Source organism: Orcinus orca, chromosome 18, assembly GCF_937001465.1.
Source record: "Orcinus orca chromosome 18, mOrcOrc1.1, whole genome shotgun sequence".
In the NCBI taxonomy this organism is placed as follows: domain Eukaryota; kingdom Metazoa; phylum Chordata; class Mammalia; order Artiodactyla; family Delphinidae; genus Orcinus; species Orcinus orca.
In genome coordinates, this window is record NC_064576.1 from 62,534,192 (window position 1) to 62,546,355 (window position 12,164).

A 12,164-nucleotide genomic window follows, 5' to 3' on the forward strand; every position below is an offset into this window, starting at 1 on the left:
TTACAAGATGCTTAAAATCAATAGACTAGGAACAACTAGATATCCACGTGCAAAGCAATAAAACTGGACCGCTACCTCACACAATACTCCAAAATTAACTGAAAATGGATCATAGCTCTAAAAATATGACCTAAAACTACAGAACTCTTAGAAGAAAATGTAGTAGTAAATTTTTGTGACCTTGAGTTAGGCAATGGTTTCTAAGATATGCCAAAATAAAAAATAGATAGATGAGAATTCATCAAAATTAAAAACTTCGAAGGACACCATCGAGAAAGTGAAAAGAAAACACACAGAATGGAACAAAATATTTGCAAATTATATATCTGATTCATCTGATATTTGGACTATATTATTTAATAAACTCTTAAAACTCAACAGTAAAAAAAAAATAACCCAATTAAAAATGGGCAAAAGACTTGAATAGATTTTTCTCCAAAAAAGATATGTAGTCCCCCTTTGCCCATGATTTCACTTTCTATGGTTGTAGTAAACTGTGGTCAAAAATATTAAATGGAAAATTCTAGAAATAAACAATTCATAAGTTTTAAATTACATGCCATTCAGAATAGTGTGAGATCTTGCTCTGTCCTGCTTCATCCCACCTGGGATCATCCTTGCGTCCAGTGTATCCTGCCCATTAGTCACTTAGACTTAGTAGCCTTCTCAGTTATCAGATTGACTGTAGTTTATCGAAGTGCTTGTGTTCAGGCGACTCTTATTTTACTTAATAATGGCCCCAAAGTGCAAGAGTAGTGATGCTGACAATTAGGAAATGCCAAAGAGAAGCTGTAAAGTGCTTCCTTTAAGTGAAAAGGTGAAAGTTCTTGGCTTAATAAGCAAAGAAAAAGAATTGTATGCTGAGGTTGCTAAGATCTAGGGTAAGAACAAATCTCCTGTCCTTAAAATTGTGAAGAAGGAAAAAGAAATCTGTGCTAGCTTTGCTGTTGCACCTCAAACTGCAAAAGCTGAGGTCACAGTGCATGATAAATGCTTAGTTAATACAAAAAAAGGCATTAAATTTGAGAGAGAGACCACATTCACAAAACTTTCATTACAGTATATTGTTATAATTGTTCTATTTTGTTATTATTGTTGTTAATCTCTTACAGTGCCTGATTTGTAAATGAAACTTTATCATAACTACGTATGTACAGGAAAAACATAGTATATATAGGGTTTGGTACTATCCAAGGTTTCAGGCATCCATTGGGGGTCTTGCAACAAATAGCCCAAGGAGAAGGGAGACAAATGTCTACAAATGGTCAAAAAGCACACAAAAAGAAGCTTGTTGCCTTTCAACCCCAAGTGGATATTCTGAGATTCAATCTTGGCCATCCAGGGTTAGTGCAGACCCCACAAGGTAAAGGGCACGACTCCCACAGGACTGTCCTTACTTCAGATGTCAGATCCACTTTGGAGGTCCCAGGCCACCCATACTTCTGACCAACTGGCTATAAATTCAGGGCTTTCAATAACCCCCTTAAGTCCAATAATTCACTGGAATGCCTCACAGAACTCAGGAAAGCTATACTTAAAATTTTATTAGGAAGATTACAGATTAGAAACAGCTAATGAAGAGACAGCTGGGCGGAAGAGAAAATAGGAGCGATTGCTAATGGATTTGGGTTTCTTTTGAGGGCAATAAAGATGTTCTAAAGTAGATGGTGTTGATAGTGTACCACCTTGTGAACATACTAAAAAACCACAGAAATGTACACTTTAAAAGAATGAATTTTATACTATGTGAATAATATGTCTATAAAACTGTCAATAGGCTTGGTAAGAGTTAGGAAGTATAATGAAAAAGTATCCCATTGAACAATAAGAGCATTAAGAATTAACTTGATGGGCTTCCCTGGTGGCACAGTGGTTAAGAATCCGCCTCCCAATGCAAGGGACACGGGTTCGAGCCCTGGTCCGGGAAGATCCCACATGCTGCGGAGCAACTAAGCCCGTGTGCCATAACTACTGAGCCTGCGCTCTAGAGTCCGTGAGCCACAACTACTGAGCTCACACGCCTAGAGCCTGTGATCTGCAACAGGAGAAGCCACCGCAATGAGAAGCCCACACACCGCAACAAAGAGTAGCCCTCGCTCACCGCAACTAGAGAAAGCCTACGCACAGCAACGAAGACCCAACACAGCCAAAAATAAATAAATAAAATGAATAAATTTATTTAAAAAAAGAAAAGAATGAACTTGACATGAAATATCTTAGGCCTATGTAAGGAATCTACAAATCCTGATCTAGGGTCATAATCAAAGACCTAAATAAATGTTTAGGGTATGTTTCCAGATATTTTGAAATATTCTGAAAAGTAAATTCTTCCTAAATTCACATATAAATTTAATAGTATTCCAAAGGATTTCTTTTGAGGAGGATGTGTCAAAAGTAGTATAAAAATATATGAAAGAGGGACTTCCCTGGTGGTCCAGTGGCTAGGATGGCTAGGACTCCACGCTCCCAATGCAGGGGGCCCGGGTTCAATCCCTGGTTGGGGAACTAGATCGCACATGCCGCAACTAAGGGTCTGCATGCTGCAACTAAAAAAGATCCCGTGTGCCACAACTAAGACCCAGGGCAGCCAAATAAATAAATAAATATTTTAAAATATATGAAAGAATATATAATATAGTATAGTATAAAAATACATATGGAAGAAATAAGTCAATGTAAGTTCATCCATTGTAACAAAAGTACCACTCTTGTGGGGATGCTGATAATGTGTGGGGGCAGGGGATTTATGGGATCTCTCTGTACCTTCCTCTTAGTTTTGCTGTGAATCGAAAACTTCTCTATTAAGTATAGATCGTCCCCAACATAGGATGGTTCGACTTACAATTTTTCGACTTTATGAAATTGCGAAAGCAATAAGCATTCAGTAGAAACCATGCTTAGAATTTTGAACTTTACTCTTTTCCCAGGCTAGCGATCCTTTTTCATGATGCTGGGCAGCGAGCTGCAGCTCCCAGTCAGCCTCGTGATCACAATACACTTACAACCATTCTATACCCAGACAACCATTCTGTTTTTTACTTTCAAGTCAATAAATTAATGCTATATTCCACACTTTATTATAAAATAGGCTTTGCATTAGATGATTTTGCCCAACTGTAGGCTAATGCAAGTGTTTTGAGCACGTGTAAGTTAGGCTAGGCTAAGCCACGATGTTCAGTGGGTAGGTGCGTTAAACGCACTTTTGACTTAACAGTATTTTCAATTTATGTTGGGTTTATTGGGATGTAACCCCATCGTAAGTCGAGGAAGATCTGTATATATGGAAGAATACATATATAAGAATAATGGACATTTTGAAAAAGAGAAGAAGAGGTAACATTAAAGATAATATAGTCTAAAAAACATACAGAGGAGATAAGGGTCATATCAGATACCAAAACACATTATAAAACAATACTGATTAAACGTATAGTATAGGCATAGGACTCACAGACAGAACAACCAATCAGAATGAAAAGTCCAGAAGCAGATTTAAAGTTATTTACAAATTTAGCATGTATCAATGACAGCATTTCAGTTGAAAAGAGAAAGGATGGATTATTTTATAAGTTTGGGATAACTGCCTAAACAATAGGAAAAAAATAGACTCCTGCCTCACAGATATAATCAAAAGTTTAGTAGGTTAAAGATGTAAATGTAACAAAAGTTTCTAGGGCTTCGCTGGTGGCGCAGTGGTTGAGAGTCTGCCTGCCGATGCAAGGGACGCGGGTTTGTGCCCCGGTCCGGGAAAATCCCACATGCTGCGGAGCAGCTGGGCCCGTGAGCCACGGCCGCTGAGCTTGCGCGTCCGGAGCCTGTACTCCGCAACGGGAGAGGCCACAACGGTGAGAAGCCCGCGTACCGCACCAAAAAAAAAAAAAAAAAAAAAGTTTCTAATGAATCCATTAATTACTAGGAGAAAATACAGTTTCTCTTAGTTTATTTATATAATCTTGGGTACAGAATGTCCTACATTGTGTAGGACATTTAAAAAAAATCTTTATGCCCAGAAAATTAAATTTAAAGTTAAGACAAACCGGATGGAAACTTGTTAGAGTATATGTAGTTCTAAATGTAGAATACACACAGATGTACGATAAATATATAGACAGGGCTGTTAAAACTCAATAATATAAATATTCGAAGTCAATATCTTATGTTCAGAGGACATGAACAGACATTTCACAGAGGAAGCAATGTACATGGTCAATAAACATTGTTTTTAAAATTCAGTCTCACTAGAAATCAAACAAAAGCAACTAAAAACAAGATCCTATTTTTCATCATTAGATCAGCAAAGATTAAAAAGAATTATATACTCAGCGTGACAAGAGTGTGGGAAAGAGCATTCTCAGCCACTATTGGTGGGAATATAAATTGAAACAATTTAGCAATAAGCATTTTTTTTTTTGCTATAGCCCAGCAATAAGCATTTTTAAAAATCTTAAATATGTAACTACTCTTTGATGCAGAAATCCTACTTCTAAGAATTTGTCCTAGGGAAATACAAAAAAAGAATTTGTCCTAGGGAAGTAACCAGTTATTTGTACAAAGATTTATTTGCAAGGATGTCCACTTACACATTGTTTATAAAAGTAATAAAAAAGGAAATAATATAAATGTTTCATAGCAGGATATTGATTAAAGAAGTTATGATATGCCCATACTATAAAATAGTGCATCTGTTCAATATTTTAATGGTGTATTTATTGACATGGACAATATTTATTACATATTGGTAAGTTAAATTATAACATGGCATGAGTATATTTTCTAAAAATTGTAAACACTACTATATACACTATTTTGGCAAAAGTCTGAAAGAAAATAAACCACCAATGTTGATTCTGGTTTGTTCTGGTGACAAGATTATGGACACTTTTTCATTTATCCCATTTCCATCTTCTCTGTAATTATGTAATAAAATGATGATTATCAAAGAATGACAAAATTCAAAAATCTAAAAGGAAATAAATGGAGAAATAACTATTAAAAAATAAGAGTCCTGAAGACAGAGTCTCTTTGTGACTATATCTCTGAATATAAGTTAAGCTACATGGGTTCCATGAAAAAAAAAAATCCTCTGGACTTCACTAAACGCTGACCTGAAAGGGAGAGAAGCGCCTGAATGTTCTTTGCGAAATCCCACCTGCACGATGCTATTTTAAAAATCGTACTAATGGTCATAAAGGATCTTGAAAGGTGAAGGCTAAATAAATTACAATGATGGAAACAAATCAGCAAAAATAATCTATGATCTGGGAATTGTTATGTGTGTGATAAATCATCTCAGCAACAAAGGCCTGCTTTTCTTTAGATGCAGCCACATAACCCCTGCTGGGGGATTCTTAAGGAGAGCTGCCGAGCTGGCTGTTTCATTTCGTGATTTACTCTTCAGTTCTTCCAAGAATATTCAGACTGAAATTGGACTGCCTGTTGTTATGCATCCTTAAAAAACAAAAATAAATTCTAGCAGAACGGGAGCAAAACTTGGTTCTCTTATCTAACGCATTCAGAGGTCAGTTATAATAAGCAAAGAGACTACTCTGTGTGACAGACAAAAAGATATGGGACCAAACAGACATAAGGGAGAGTTTTTTCCTCCCACAAGTGTGTGTATGACGTGCAAAGTGCACAAAGCAAGCCCTGGGATGGCCCAATAGCGCACTCGCTACTCTGGGCACTTCCCACTTCATTTACCTTTTATATGCTGTGCCTTAACCTACACAAAATGTAGAGAAATTTGCATGATTTGGTTATTTATTATTTGAATATGCGGTTAATGAGGTCTCCTGGTGTCTTAGGTTGGGCACCAGGAAATAGACTCTGAGACAGAGATTTGTGGGTGGGAAATCTATTGGGAACAACACCTATAAGGGAGCCAGGGGAACAGGACAGGGGCAGAAGGTTGGGCTCAGGTGACCTCACGGGAAGTTCAGGAGGTGGGATGGCTCATCCGAGCTGTCTCATATTGAGGCAAGACAGCTGGATCTTTGTACTCTCTTCCACTTGTACCTATCACTCACCCCTTTGGAAAGGGGCCTAACCTTAAGAAAGGCTGCTTCCTTCAGGCAAGTCCTTGAGAGGACTCAGCTGAAAGCCATCAGGAGCCAACCCTTCCGGCACGTGGGGGTCTCCAACCTGAAGGGGGATCTAGGCTGGGTGCTATGGACTGAATGTTTGTGTCCCCCCTTTTCCAAATTCGTATGTCAAAACCATAATTCCCAGCGTGATGACACTTGGAGGTGGGACATCTGGGAGGTAGTTAGGGTTCGATTAGGTCATGAGGGTGAAGCCCCCATCATGGGATTAATGCCTTTAGAAGAAGAGGAGGAGACACATGAGATCTCTCTCTGCATGAACGAACCAAGGAAAGGCCATGTGAGAACGTAACCAGGAAGAGAGCTCTCATCTGTACCTGGCCATGCTGACCCCCTGATCTCAGACTTCCAGCCTCCAGAAACCTGAGAGATAAATGTTTGTTGTTTAAGCCACAGTGGTAATTAGTTTTGGCAGCCCGAAAATTTTAAGATACTGGGCATTGCGGTGAACACTATAGACAGTAATACCCTGACTTATATTAACAGTAGAACATTTCTCAACTCTGTCCTGCTCAGGTAAAACATGAGAGGCAAATTAATAGTTGAAGGTAGAGTTCTTAAGAAAGCAGTTATGCATTTTAATCAAAAAGTATTAACTTGACTTCTAGAATGGTAAAGTAGGAATAATTGTTACTCTCCACCTCTTGCCCTGTTATCAATCCAGGTCATGTAGTAAGTTGTTCTGTTAATAAAGAAGTGAACTTAGTATCCAAGAGAAAAATTTGAATTATATTTGTTTCCCTCTGTTTCTGTCACTGTCACTTTTCTATCTTATTTGGAAGACTAAAAAGGCCACTTAGGGACTTCCCTGGTGGCGCAGTGATAAGATGACACACTCCAAATGCAGGGGGCCTGGGTTAGATCCTTGATCAGGGAAGTAGATCCCACATTCATGCCGAAACTAAGAGTTTGAATGCCACAACTAAGGAGCCCGAGTGCCACAACTAAGGAGCTGGCAAGCTGCAACTAAGGAGCCTGCCTGCCACAACTAAGACCTGATACAACCAAATAAATAAATAAATAAATTAATTAATTAATTAAAAATAATTTTTAAAAGGCCACTTAGGGTAGGCTGCTTACATTTCATAATAAACAGTGAAAATTTTTTTGTTTGTTTTTCTTTTTTCTTTTATTGGCCATACTGCTCAGCTTTGGAGATCTTAGTTCCCTGACCAGGAATTGAACCTGTGCCCCAGCACTGAAAGTGCCAAGTCCTAACCACTGGACCTCCAGGGAATTCCCAATAGTGAAAAAGCTTTGATTTGAGTTTTATCTTGAAAAGTGAAATAAAAATTGTGAAAGTATATTTACTTTATATTTACCAAAATATAGGCTATAATGATAACTACAGGCTTACTCTTAGAACTAAGAACAAGTCCAATGACTGACTGGAATTTTTGGACATAATTTTTTCCAACAAAATCTTATAATGGCACAAGTGACATTTTTCCTTTGTATTTTATTTGTGCAGCATGAAAATGAAGATGGATATTTAACAAAATGCTTGAGGGTTTTATTAATTTTCCCACAGTCTCTCAATCCTTCATTTAAAACTCACGGGGAGTTGAACTCATCTTTGGAAACATCTCTGCTGTCTTCATTCTTTTGGATGTTTCTCTCTAGTTGTGGACATTTCCACTTGGACATCCAAGAGACATATCAGTCTTCACGAGTCCAAAACAGACCCTTGGTTCTCAATTTTCCCTGCCCCTTCCCCACCTCTACTCCATTTTCTCTCCTCCAGCTGCCCAAGACAAATATTAGGAATTATCCTTGATTTCTTTTTTTTTCTTCTCTCACATGTGACATTCAATCCATCAGCAAGTCCACCTGGCTCTGCACCCCCAACCTGACTCCTTCTCACCACCTCCACTGCTTCCTTCCAGAGCCAGCCACCATCTACACCTGCCCAACCAACTTCACCACCTTCCTAATGGTCTCCCAGCTTCTACTCTTTGTCCCTACAACTTCTCTCCACAGAGCAGCCAGAGTGATTTTTAAATGTATTTTTTTTATTAGGTACAACATTTACATGGTTCGAAGTTCAACACACTATAAAAAGACAGGCTCAGAGAACTCTATAACCTACTCTATAACTACTAACTCTATAACCTACTCCCCCACCCCAACTCTCTAATGATATTTATTTCCATTGGTATCTTTTTTTTTTTATCCTTCTAGGATTTTTTTTTTTTTTGCAGTACGTGGGCCTCTCACTGTTGTGGCCTCTCCCGTTGCGGAGCACAGGCTCCGGACGCGCAGGCTCAGCGGCCATGGCTCACGGTCCCAGCCGCTCCGCGGCATGTGGGATCTTCCCGGACCGGGGAACGAACCCGAGTCCCCTGCATCGGCAGGCAGATTCTCAACCACTGCGCCACCAGGGAAGCCCTATCCTTCTAGGATTTTTAAGGCAAATGCAAGCATATGCAAATATATCTCTCACCTTATTACATAAAAGGTAGCCTACTATAGAGACTATTCTACAGTGTTCTATATCTTGCTTTTTTTCACTTACCAATACATCCTAAAGCTCTTTTCATATTAGCACATAGAGATCTTCCTTATTTGTTTTTCCCGCTCTTATCATACCATCGTTTATTTAACCAGGTACCTTTTGCTGAACAAATAATGCAACAATGAAAGACTTCATACAGGTGTCATTTCATACATGTGGAGCTGCATCTATGGGATAAAATCACAGAAATACAGTTGCAAAATCATGTATTTTAGTGTATTTGCCAGTTTCAAAATGAAAATTTTAGAGATAAATCTGATTGTCACTTGCCCTGCTTAAAGGCCTCCCCCAATTCCCCATCCCAATCAGAATAAAAACAAAAAGCACTGAGACCCACAAGGCCATCCCTAATCTTAATCCTAAACAAGGCCTTTGCCTACCTCTTCAATGTCAATGTCTTTTCCCCTCTTTCACTGTGGACTAAGCTCATTGGCCTTCTTTCATCAATCTCATAAAATGATCTTTCATGAGACGCGCAATTTCACTTTGTAGTTGATTTCCGTTGTGTTTGGACTGTATTGTCAAGTATGTGTAAAAATCCAGTCATCAGCTCGAGACTTGACAAAGAAATTGACCCTAGAAGGGGAGAATAGATGTTAATGTTTAATGGGGATGGGTATTTATAAGCAGTCATTTGATAAGTAAACGTTTCTAAGTTACGATGACTTTTACTCTCCTTCATAACTTCAAACTTCAGGGATTCAGAGAATGAATGCTGAGATAATGAGGACTTTCTGTCATTCTGTAGCTGTGTGACCACAGATCCCAGACACATAAAGGTGGAAGTCTAACCTTACACAGAAAGCCAACACGGTCGGAAAAGAACAGTGGGCTGGAAACGGCAAGCGCTGTGTTCTGCCACTAAGTAAGCTGTGGGAGCTTAGGCAGGCCATTTCATCTTTCTCTGCCTCATTTTATATGTATGAAAAGGAAGAAAATGGAATTCATCATGAGTCTCAACCTTTTCACTCCCCAGGGATTCCTTTTATTACCCCCACTCATTTTTATAATATGTTGAGAAATTTTATCTACCGAAAGTTATTTGTTATAATTTATGTTACCATGTTCATTGTTCACTGTTAGCATGTTCATTGTTAATTTATCAACACTATATATAATTTTGAATTCTGCTTAGCATTAAATAATCAGCTGCTGTTGGTTGACCCAAAGCAAAGAAATTCATATTTTCATTTGCCTGTGTAGCTCTATCTTGTTTAATTCCTAAGGCTGGGAATCTCAGGACCTACATGACTGTAAGTTTCTTTACCAGTCTGGGAGTCAATGTCATGTATATAATCATCTAGTCCAGAGGATTTTTATTTTTATTTTTAAAATTTTTATTATTTATTTATTTATATTTTCGCGGCACTGGGCGGCTTGTGGGATCTTAGTTCCCCGACCAGGGACTGAACCCGGCCCTTGGCAGTGAAAGCATGGAGTCCTAACCACTGTACTGCCAGGGAATTCCCTAGTCCAGAGGATTTTTTTTTTTTTTTTTTTTTTTTTGCGGTACGCGGGCCTCTCACTGTTGTGGCCTCTCCCGTTGCGGAGCACAGGCTCCGGACGCGCAGGCTCAGCAGCTATGGCTCACGGGCCCAGCCGCTCCGCGGCATGTGTGATCTTCCCGGACCGGGGCACAAACCCGTGTCCCCTGCATCGGCAGGCGGACTCTCAACCACTGCGCCACCAGGGAAGCCCCTCCTGAGGATTTTTAGATGGTGCCTCACAGAGCCCTGGGGCTCAGAGCTGAAGTGACGGTAGGGAAGGAGGAGGTGAAGCAAGGAGTCTTAGGGCCCCCAAACCTATTTTATCTAGAGTACCTCCACTTTTTTTTCTGTCCTGTATATTGTGTTCTGCCTAGGATTTTGTTTGAAGAAAGGGTTTAAGCTATTAAAAATAATTTGAAAAATACATCAATCAAACTCGATTGTATAGATGAGGATAATGAGGCTCAGAAAAGTTCAATGAAATTTGCCCAAGGTTACAGAGCTAATTAATGGCCAAATGTTCATTCAGTCAATCAACACATACTTATTGAACATTGTGGAAATTAAAATTATAAAACTTTGATTCAGTCTTGGTCTAAAAACAATCTATGGGTCACCATGATGTTTGATCAGAAGCATTAGGATAAAAGAATCTTCTTTTCTTTTTTTTAATTCAATTTTTTTTTTTGGCCACAGCCCGTGGCTGGCAGGTTCTTAATTCCTCGACCGGGGATCGACAGTGAAAGCGTGGAGTCCTAACCACTGGACCAGCAGGGAATTCCCTAAAGAATCTTACTTTCACGAACTGGTGGAGAATTGACATTAATGTGCATGCTACTCCTGTTTGGTAAGAAAAGGAAGAGAGTGCAGAAGAATATCTGCATGCTGGTGACCGCGGGAGAGTGATGAACAGAGTCCTGTTAGAAGACAGGCCAGGTGGGGTAAAGGTCTTATTTCAGTTTAAATTCTTAGGGGTTCTGTCTCTGACTGTCACACTATTGCTATTTTTTAGTGTCACAGAGGAGGAGCCAAGATCATCTATAAGGTTTTTTATTTCATTTACCAAATTAAGCATGTTACCTCTGAGCTTGGAAAAACCTGTGGCTATGCGAAATGTGTTAATTTAATCTATAAGATATATTTGTAATAAAAGTCAATTGATTGAATTTGCTCAACTTAAGCTGATAATAAATTCTCTGGCCTTATGATAGTTTACCTACAACGGGGTGTTCGGTTTTTAGTCCAAAAACTACAGACTCTCTGGTTTTAGCTTTCTCCCTGCAAACTATTTGAAATAAAGCGTGTCTTTGGCAGATTCAAAGACAAATGTACCACAAAGCCTCATTCTTTCTCAGCACCAATCAAGTCAGCCATTCTTCTAGGCATTGAGGATACAGCAATGAACATGTGGAAAGAGTTTCCTGCTTCCATGGACCAGAATTGGTTCTCTTGGTTTCTGGTCCAATGCTGTTTCTGCTACACTGTGCAGACTGATTCTGCTCTTTTGCAAATACTTGTCATTACAGAGTGTGCTTATGTCTCCCCCATGTTATTTATTCATTTATTCCACAAATATTTATTGAGTAGCTTCTATTACCAGATTATGCTAAGTGCTAGGCATCCTGACATGAATTAGCTCTCAAGGTGCTCACAGACCTATGGAACAGAGACTTGTAAACAAATTTCAAACCAGCATAATAAGTACGATGGAGGGAGAAGAACGAGCTACAGACATACTACACAGCTGCAACTGATTAACTCCCTCTGGCATGATATCCAAACTTGGATTTGAAAGGTTAATAGAGGTTTCCCAGGCAAACCCAATGACGGCGGGAGTAGGAATGGCATATACAAAGGTACAGAAGAAACAAGAGAGAACATGCACATTCTCAGAACTATCTGCTGTTTGGTATTGATTGAGTTTGAAGCACAAAGTGGATGGGAGACAGGAAATTGATGGAATCTCTATGTAATGGCCTCTGTTTTCTCTGTGAGTGAAGAAAGACAGCATTTTTGGAGACTAAGGGAGGCAGAGGCTGGTAGGAAGTTTGAAGAGAGGTT

The 12,164-nt window shown here is 39.1% G+C and overlaps 1 long non-coding RNA gene across 1 annotated transcript in view; it reads right to left on the minus strand.

The window, feature by feature from the left end:
• LOC117203111 (uncharacterized) overlaps positions 1–12,164 on the minus strand; it is a 42,049-nt gene that overhangs the window by 12,566 nt on the left and 17,319 nt on the right. The window contains exons 2-3 of the long non-coding RNA XR_007473048.1: positions 8,997–9,192; positions 8,617–8,783 (exon numbers count right to left, since the gene is read on the minus strand). This is a non-coding gene — a long non-coding RNA (uncharacterized LOC117203111). The remainder of the gene's footprint in view (positions 1–8,616; positions 8,784–8,996; positions 9,193–12,164) is intronic.